This window comes from Misgurnus anguillicaudatus, chromosome 22 (genome assembly GCF_027580225.2).
Source record: "Misgurnus anguillicaudatus chromosome 22, ASM2758022v2, whole genome shotgun sequence".
Lineage (NCBI taxonomy): Eukaryota > Metazoa > Chordata > Actinopteri > Cypriniformes > Cobitidae > Misgurnus > Misgurnus anguillicaudatus.
The window spans coordinates 48416592-48425215 of NC_073358.2; the positions used below are offsets into that span (position 1 = coordinate 48416592).

The window sequence follows — 8624 nt, forward strand, 5'->3', positions numbered from 1 at the left end:
AATATTTGTGGCTCTTCACAAAGATACAGGTAAAAGAGACCAAACGCTTATTTATTGCTTAGTTATTCACTAGAAGCTTAAAGAGTGATCAAACAAATGCATTATTGAGATGCACAACAAATTTAAATGATGCAGCCTTTGGCAAATTGACCACATGTAGGTGCAGAGAAATGCATGATATATAAAGGAATCCTCAATTGGAGTCTAAACACTGGTGGTGGTGGTGATGAAGAGGTGAATAGCAATGCTCAAGCTCCTGGTGAATAAAGAATAAAGAAACTCCATGCGTCACATTTCTTGAATTTCTTGAACATTTCCACCTTTTACCACTACAGAAGGAAAATATGACTTCAAATGCAGCACAGAAAAATTTAACTAACACAGTGGGTCACTGTTGATATTTACAGCATCTGATCATGGATTTTTCTGTTCCTTCTTAGCCTGCAATTCAAAAAGACTAAAAACACAAAGTATCCATCTAACAATTATGATATCAATGTTATTTATTACCCACAAGAAAGTATTTGAATCCTATATTATACTCTGCATATGGTCTACACTATGCATTTCTTTTATGACTGTCTAACCTTTGTGACTGTTGTAAGTAGTTAGAAAAATAAGCAATAGAACTATAACAAATAACCAGGGGTAAAATAGCAATGTCAACACACTGATAAAAGCTTTAATGTTTACGTACACTTACTCCTTTTAAGCTTTTTCTTATCAGGCATAAGCTTTGGTCCACCTGTAGGATAAAAGATTACAGTCCAGTCATATATCCACTAAGAAAAAACTCATTAATAAAAAGACGACAAAATGCTTAGTTGTAATGTGTGTCTGGTACTAAACATGGGCATCAGAAACAAAAAAATGTGGGTGGTTCTAAAATATTTACTGGGGTAGATACCATTTTCTTGTATTCTGGTGCATTTTAATATTAAAAAAATGCTTTTATAACCTAAAAGCTTTGTTTAGCGTGTTGTGGAAGTGCATCATGCAAAGTAGTAAAAACAAAAACAAAATGGAGTTTAATTTATAGGGACTCTAAATTAGACAAGCGAAACGGATTTGAGGAAGCAGCAACTAAAATGTGGAACAGAGTTGAATTTATTAAGGCATTACTCTAGTGCAGTGTTCTTCAACCCTGCTCCTGGAGGACCTCCTTCCAGAATGTTTTAGATGTCTCCTTAATCAACACACCTGTTTTAACTTATCAGCTTGTTAGGAAGACATTCTGGAAGGAGGCTGATGAGTTGGTTCAGGTGTTTTAAATATGGAGACATCTAAAACTTTCTGGAAGGGGGTCCTCCAGGAGCAGGGTTGAAGAACACTGCTCTAGTGGAATAGACTTGATTGCCGGTGCCCTGACAAGTGAAAAGACTAAAGGTACATTCACATAAGCGATTTTGTCGCTCGTCTCTTCAAGAGGTCGTTTGGGGGTGTTTCTAAATCTGGTTGTCATAAACAAATGAGTAACATCCACTCCAGTAACTGATAAGAGACGGATGACATGAACTCCACTGCTTCGCTCTCACTGGTAGTTGCTCCAGAAAATCACTCATCATTTGCACAAAGTTAAGCTGCATTCAGACTAGCAGTAGCAGTGCGACGCGATTTCATTTATTTCAATGGAAGCTTGGTGACTTCTGGCGACACGACTGACAATGACCGTTGGCTTCTGAATGGGTGTGTCAAATTTGAGACAAGGTTGAGAAAAGTTTAACTTTATACAAATGATGAGCTACTTTCTGAAGTGACTACCAATGAGAGCAAAGCAGTTGAGTTCCTGTCATCCATCTGTAGTCAGTTACTGGAGTGGACGTTAATCATTTGTTTATGACAACTAGATTTAGATACTCCCCTAACGACCTATTTGAAAGAGACGAGCGGCACAGTAACAAAGTCACACGTAATATGTATGAGGCTTTAAACTTTTCTTAAATTTGTCGTTCGGCTGGACATGCCCAATCTGGTCGCCAAAGGTCACTGTCACTCGTGTCATCGAGCTGGCATTGAAATTAATGAGATCGCGTCTCTCTGCGCTAGTCACTGCTAGTCTGAATGCAGCTATATGCACTAAGATTAAGATGCATTCTAGTCGATCGGATTACAAGTGGACTACACTAAACACAGGTTTAAACAGTGTTCAAAACGTTTTGGGCTCATCCACTTTCGACCACATTCAGAGGTAGGCTTTCATTTTGTGAGCATGTAAAAGTTGTGCAAGCTTATTTCATCAATGGCTCTGAAATATCAGAGAAAGCTCTTACATAAACATGTACAAAACACTGTGCAGCATGTTTACTAACACCACAAGCAGCAGACTTTGACATAATATTAGTTTGCGTCAATTTAAACCCGCCAATTCTCCCGCTCACTTTTAAACGAAAGCAGAGGGACTCGGTCAGTTTCTCACAGTAATTAGGATGAAGTGGTCGAAAGTGGACAAAACAGATCAAGTCAACTCAAGGTTTATTTATATAGCACAGATTTAACACAAGTGTAGTGTGTTAATCCATCTGTAAAACAGATACATTTAAATACCACCAATAATTACTCTACAAACATTATTTACATACCTGGCTTTTTCTTTTTGTGACAGAGTGCAAGATTTGTGACTGTGGCTGACCATGTGTAGACACCTGTGGGTTTGAAGAAAGAAAATTACTCATTAACCAAATAAACCTTTAACTTCTTATTTCAAATACTGAACAATCACAACATCACTGTGCTGCAGTACATGTATAAGTGTGAAGTACATGTATAGTTATTGTGATTTAAAGTTTTAAGTTAAGTGTTTATAAACAAGGACATTAAGGATCTACTGTATACATGATACTTAACATCTTCTGTAACTGTTTTTTTTTTTTTTTAAATAGCCTTTTGTTATGGGTGATCTATAAGCAATGTAACTGTGTTTCAGCTGGTGCCAAGAGTTTGCTTTACTTTTAAAAATGTCTATAGTGTATTGCATGTACAAAAAATGAAGCATGACCAAAATCAAATCTACTTTATGGTTGATCTGAGTGGCAAAATATTCTGCTGCGGCTGAGCAGATTTATACAACGTTACATGTCATCTTGTAAATACAGATTAGTGCTGTCAATCTTCCTCTGTTATCCCATTCAAAGTACATTTCATAGTATTTTTAATATTCAAATTATCCCAATATATTGAAATCTTAAAAAGTAGCCTGGTCACAGGCCTGTAATAAGCACATCTAATCATTCAATTGTGTCTTTATGAAACAAGAAAGACTAGACTATGACCATATTTAACACCTACAGCTACAAGTATAAGTGTAATAATTGACTCCGGTCCTTTGAATTATTTGAAATTAATGTACACCTGCGGTGTGATACTTCACTTTGCATCATGCCACATTACCACCTTGAATGTGCATTATTTTTGAATATTCGACTGCCCGTCATCAATTATTCCTAACGTAAAAAACATAGGAATAGTAATTTTGCACTTAAGATTTTTTGCACTTACAAATGACAATCCACATTGTGTGTTTTTTGATGTCTTGATGACACATGACAAAGACACCTATTTTAATGTCAGAAAACCCTATAACATGACATGTTTGAGTTCATTTTCGCAACTTGATTTCATGCGTCCTGCAATGTGACCATTTCACATGCACACAATGCAATGTTGATGCTGAAAATATATCAGCCTTAACCTAAATAAAGCTCTATGGGAAAAACACTGGACAACAGGTAACGTTAAGGTAACCCATAGCTTAAATACTTGAAACCCAGATATAAATTGCAACTCTTAAAATCTGTCTTAATTACCTTGGCCCTTTGTAGTGCTCGCCTGCTCCAGCTGCCCTTCCATAGTGTTCGCTGCCTCCACCTGTCCCTCTGTAGTGGTCGCCTGCTCCACCATGTTTGTCATCTCATACAGTTGTTTGGATTCTCCAGTGGGTCACAGGGTGTGAGGTGCAGTGTAACCAGCTGATCATAATGCCACTGGAATCCTGGGTCCAACCTGTGCAGGTTAAATCATATGGATGTTTTAAAACATAAGACTTTAAAGGGATAGTTGACCAAAAAATTTATAACTTTTGATCCTCATGTTGTTCTAAACTTGTATGAATTTGATTTCTTCTGTTAAAAACAAACAGATATTTTGACAAAATATTTTCTTTGTGTTCATTTGAAAAAAAAAGAATCACTTTAACCATGAGATTGGGCTGTGCCTCTTAAGTGTTTGAATCATATGGTCTAATTTTTCCAAACCAGATTTATTGGCACTTTAGATTAGAGCTGAGGTAATGATAGACTACTGGATGTATTAGATATGTGCAAATCTATATTTGATTGATTCTATAGGACTATAACAAATACAATATATCTTTTGATCAGGAAAAAACTGAGTGCTTATATTATCAATTCAAAGAATAACACCAAGTGTGATGTTTGTTTAAAAGAAAAATGTATGCTTTACGCTTTCAAGTTAGCAGCAGCGCAAGTGTATGATGTCTCCAGCCAACATTTGATGGTTTCCTTTTTTGTGTTATTTCTGCTAATGGTCCATCTGCATTGTAAGCTCTACATTTCATACACAAGAGTATAATGAGATTCATTTTCATTTGATTCGGTAACTGAGTGACCTAAAAAAGGACTTTACAAATTTCATGGGTCTAATTGATGTGTGTCCCTACAAAAAAATGTTTAAGTCAGTGTGCCTAAACATTAAAAATAATGTTGTATGTGGGCTGAAAACAAATAAAATATGGCTTCTACAAAAAATAAAACATTCCAAACATAATAATTCCAAAGTTAACAGAGTATGTATTCAGGTATATGCTTGAACCAAGTTAACTATGGGTCCCAAATCCCATCCGCTTGTTTGTCTGACATCACACAGCACTGCTTCCGGATCCAAAAGCTCTATCAGATTCTGAGGAAACAACAAAAATACTGATATACAATCACAATTCTAACCTCTCTCTCTATGTGGACATCCCAGATGATTGTTCAGTCGTTACAATGGTAGTGCTGCGAGCCTGGAGAATGTAGTGCACAGTCTGAGTTTATAAAAGCTTAGCTTAAATGCGTGAAATCAATAAACTACTATGTTGTAAATGTCTGTTTAGATTTCACTCAAAATAAGTTTTTTTTTTTACATTTTCTAGGTTGATAGAAGCACTGGGGACCCAATTAAAGCACTTATACATGGAAAAAGTCAGATTTTCATGATATGTCCCCTTTAAGAATTTAATATTGATCAAATCGTTTGCCTACTCAACACAAGCTGTGAACTGTGACTTTAAAAATACAGTGCATGCATCTCACCTTCACAAAGGTATTCATAAAATGAACCGATCTTCTGAAGGTAGTCCTGGGCATAGGCGATAATCTCTCACACTTAATATTTTGCTTCTTGGTCTCCTTTTCACGAAGCAGAACTGGCTTGTATCCAGTAGCATGGAGTTTTTCAAGCTGCAATGACAACATTGTGTATTTACTGAATGGAATATTGGTTAATGTCATTCAGGATATTTTTTACTTCATGGTGAGTTTAGCTTTTGTATAACCAAGTATGTGAAAACAGGAAAGAGTAATACATTAAAAGAAAACAGCAAAAACATAAATGACATCATAAGGTTATAATAGAACGTTCTGTAACATTAGTAGGTTTGGCTGGTACTATGGTAACTATTGTGCAATTGGACAGTGACAATCTACTGTATAGATTTATTCAAAATAAAGTCCAAACGTTAATCATTAAATGGGTTGCTTTGGATGAACTACAGAATCTACAATAGTAGTATGAATGCAGTCTATTTGATAATTGTCATTCAGAGAATTCCCAAGTGTCACTTATATTTTGTTGTGGTAGATAATTTAGGACTGTGATGTGTTAAAGTGAAAATGTGGTTACTGAAGGGAATTGCCACTAAAAAAACCAATATATTAAAAGAGATATATAAGAATATGTAAGAAATTCTACTTACTACGGCTGCACGATAAATCACATGTGATTTTCATGCGCATCTCGTCAGTAAAGCCGGTTCTTTGATTAGTAGTACACCAACATCACCTGCTTTCAGATGGATCAGCATTTACTACACAAAGCCATAGTTCATTGACAACCAGGGCAACCTCGCATTAATTATCGCCTGCGATATGGCCCAGCTTGTCAGTGAACTATGGCTTTGTGCAGTAAATTATGGCTTTTAAAAGTGCCTTTGGGTTTATAAAATAAGCAACGTTAAATCTAAGTTGTGACAGGTGATTCGAATGACAGGATCTGCAGGGAGAACAGAAAATTTTTATTATGTAGTGTAAATTAGCTCTAATATAAGGCTTAAATAGTGTATCCCAATAGTGGGGATTCCTATTTTCTTACAAATATTATAAGACAAATATTAAAACTTTAGACTATATTAAGCTCACACAATAAAACAATGAACACGTTAAGTTACCCTAAAGGTTGATAACTTAAACTAGGTTAACGTTAGCTTATTAATGGGACTTTAATTAGACTTCCCTTGCAAAAATTAACCATTGTTTTACTACAGTTAAGAAAGAACCATGAATTTGAAAAAAAAGTTAAACCATGTTTGGTTTAGTAAAACCATTTTGCAAATAATCGATACACAAACCGTAGTTACTACACTTTTACCACAAAAACATGGTTAATTTTCGTACGGGTATGGCAATCTCACCCTAATGCCAAAAGAAAGGTGTGAATTATAACATTTAAACAAATAGTGAACTTTAAACGAAAGCATCGTGACTTACCTGGACAATGATTTTCGCGTATGAGAGAATCCCTGTCAATTACGAGTACCGAAGAAGAAATCACCCAATAGCAAAGAGGACTGGCTCAGATTCCATAGCAACGGAGGCAGAGAGGATTCTGGGAAATGCAGGCGTCCGAAACTGACTTATTTTTTTTACAATCAAAGTAGAAACAATCAAAATTGATGGCCATAACATCGTATTGTTGAATTATCAAGCACACGTTAGTGTTCATGTGTTGAGAAAATATTGTGATCTGCAGCGGGCCCACATGTAGTTTTAGCTGGTGCCTTCACCATAGTAGATGTCGATAAGGCTCATGGGTACTGTAGTATTTACTCTTGTATTTGAAACACGAAACCGATCGAAACATCAATATTATAGGATAAACATCTCCTGATTAAATTTTGAGTAAAGTAGCGCTTAAAGTGTAATCAATTAATGACAAAAAAAAGTAAAACAATCCCTGGTATATACTATTGCAATACATTAGATTAAATTCGTGCTTATAAACACGAAAAAATAATAGGACAAAAAAACGTGGTGCAAGCACGAAAAATTCTTCCTATTGAAATACATTAGATTGAAAGTCGTTCTGACTGGCACGAAAAAAAGGGGAAAATCGTGTCCATGGACACGAATCAATAGATTAAATTACACGAACTGCCTTGAGACTGGGTATATCTTAATTAAACATACAGCAAATATACAGTCCTGTAAACATGTCATTTTAATGTAGAACAATATATATATAAATAACTTAAAGAGAGAGAAAGTCGTGATACCGCTTCAGACAAGGGATTCTGCCCCACGAAAATGTAGTGACCGCACCAATGAATGTAACAGCCGCACGCTACTGCAAAATACACATTTGAACAATAAAATCAATCGCCTAAAACATACTTTGCAGCGCAGGCATGAATACCCCCATTTCGTCAAAATCCAAAGATGAGGGATTTGGATTCAAATATCGGACGACCCTTCTACGTTGTCAAGCGACGAAATGGGGGGTACCCTCAACGTCAGCTTATAGACGTGAGGGGGAATGACCAACTGTGCGTGATCGAAAATAATAAAATATCCTACGTTAATTAAGGCATGTTTTAAACACACAGCAACAGCCCTGTAAATATGTCATTTTATTGTATACCAAATATATAAAAAAGAGAGAGAAAAGTCGTGATACACCTATTCAGAAGGCTTTCCGCTCCACGAAAATGTTTGGTCACGTACCGCATCAATAATGTGGTCACCGCATCAATAATGATTGTATGCGCCGCACGCTTGTGCAAAAATGCACATTTGCAGCATAAAATCAATCGCCTAAAACCATATTGCGCAGGCAAACCGATAAACCCATTTCGTCAAAATCCAAAGATGAGGGGTTTGCATTCAAATCTATAGGACGACCCTCTACGTTTTCAAGCGACGAATAGGGGGTACCCTCAACGTCCGCTATGGACGTGAGGGGGTCATGACCAAACGGCAGTATGTGACGAATTGGGTGTGAGACTGTGTTGCGAAACAATGCCGTAATGGGCATGACGCGCGCGTCATCACAGCAAAAGTTATGGTTCAGCTCTTTAAAACGAGAGATTTCATGCAGATCAACATTCACGACGAGAAATGTTGCAAACTAGACTGAAGCAGTTAGGAAATGATAAATGAGACGAATAAACAATGCTAGGCGTGCCGTAGTGAGGATGCGCATGTCATGGCAACATGAAGTTGGTTCAACTCTTTAAAATGAGGGATTTACATGCAGATCAACATTCACAACGAGAAATCAGTTAAGTTAGACATCAGGTAAGTTAGCTTGTCACTTACCACACTGAAGTGGAGATCATTCAGCAGCATAAAAGA

The 8624-nt window shown here is 36.5% G+C and overlaps 1 long non-coding RNA gene across 5 annotated transcripts; it reads right to left on the reverse strand.

Annotated features, from left to right (window-relative positions):
* Positions 1 to 379: 379 nt before the first annotated feature.
* LOC141358877 (uncharacterized) lies at positions 380 to 8282 on the reverse strand. Of its 5 annotated transcripts, none has more exons than XR_012365395.1 (8): positions 6762 to 8282; positions 5972 to 6267; positions 5310 to 5456; positions 4959 to 5020; positions 3804 to 3999; positions 2580 to 2642; positions 704 to 745; positions 380 to 441 (listed from the first exon to the last, which is right to left on the reverse strand). It is a non-coding gene; the product is annotated as an uncharacterized lncRNA (long non-coding RNA). The 5 variants fall into 5 exon arrangements; XR_012365394.1 differs by having other exon boundaries at positions 698 to 745; XR_012365392.1 differs by lacking the exon at positions 380 to 441 and adding an exon at positions 4459 to 4562 and having other exon boundaries at positions 531 to 745.
* Positions 8283 to 8624: the final 342 nt, after the last annotated feature.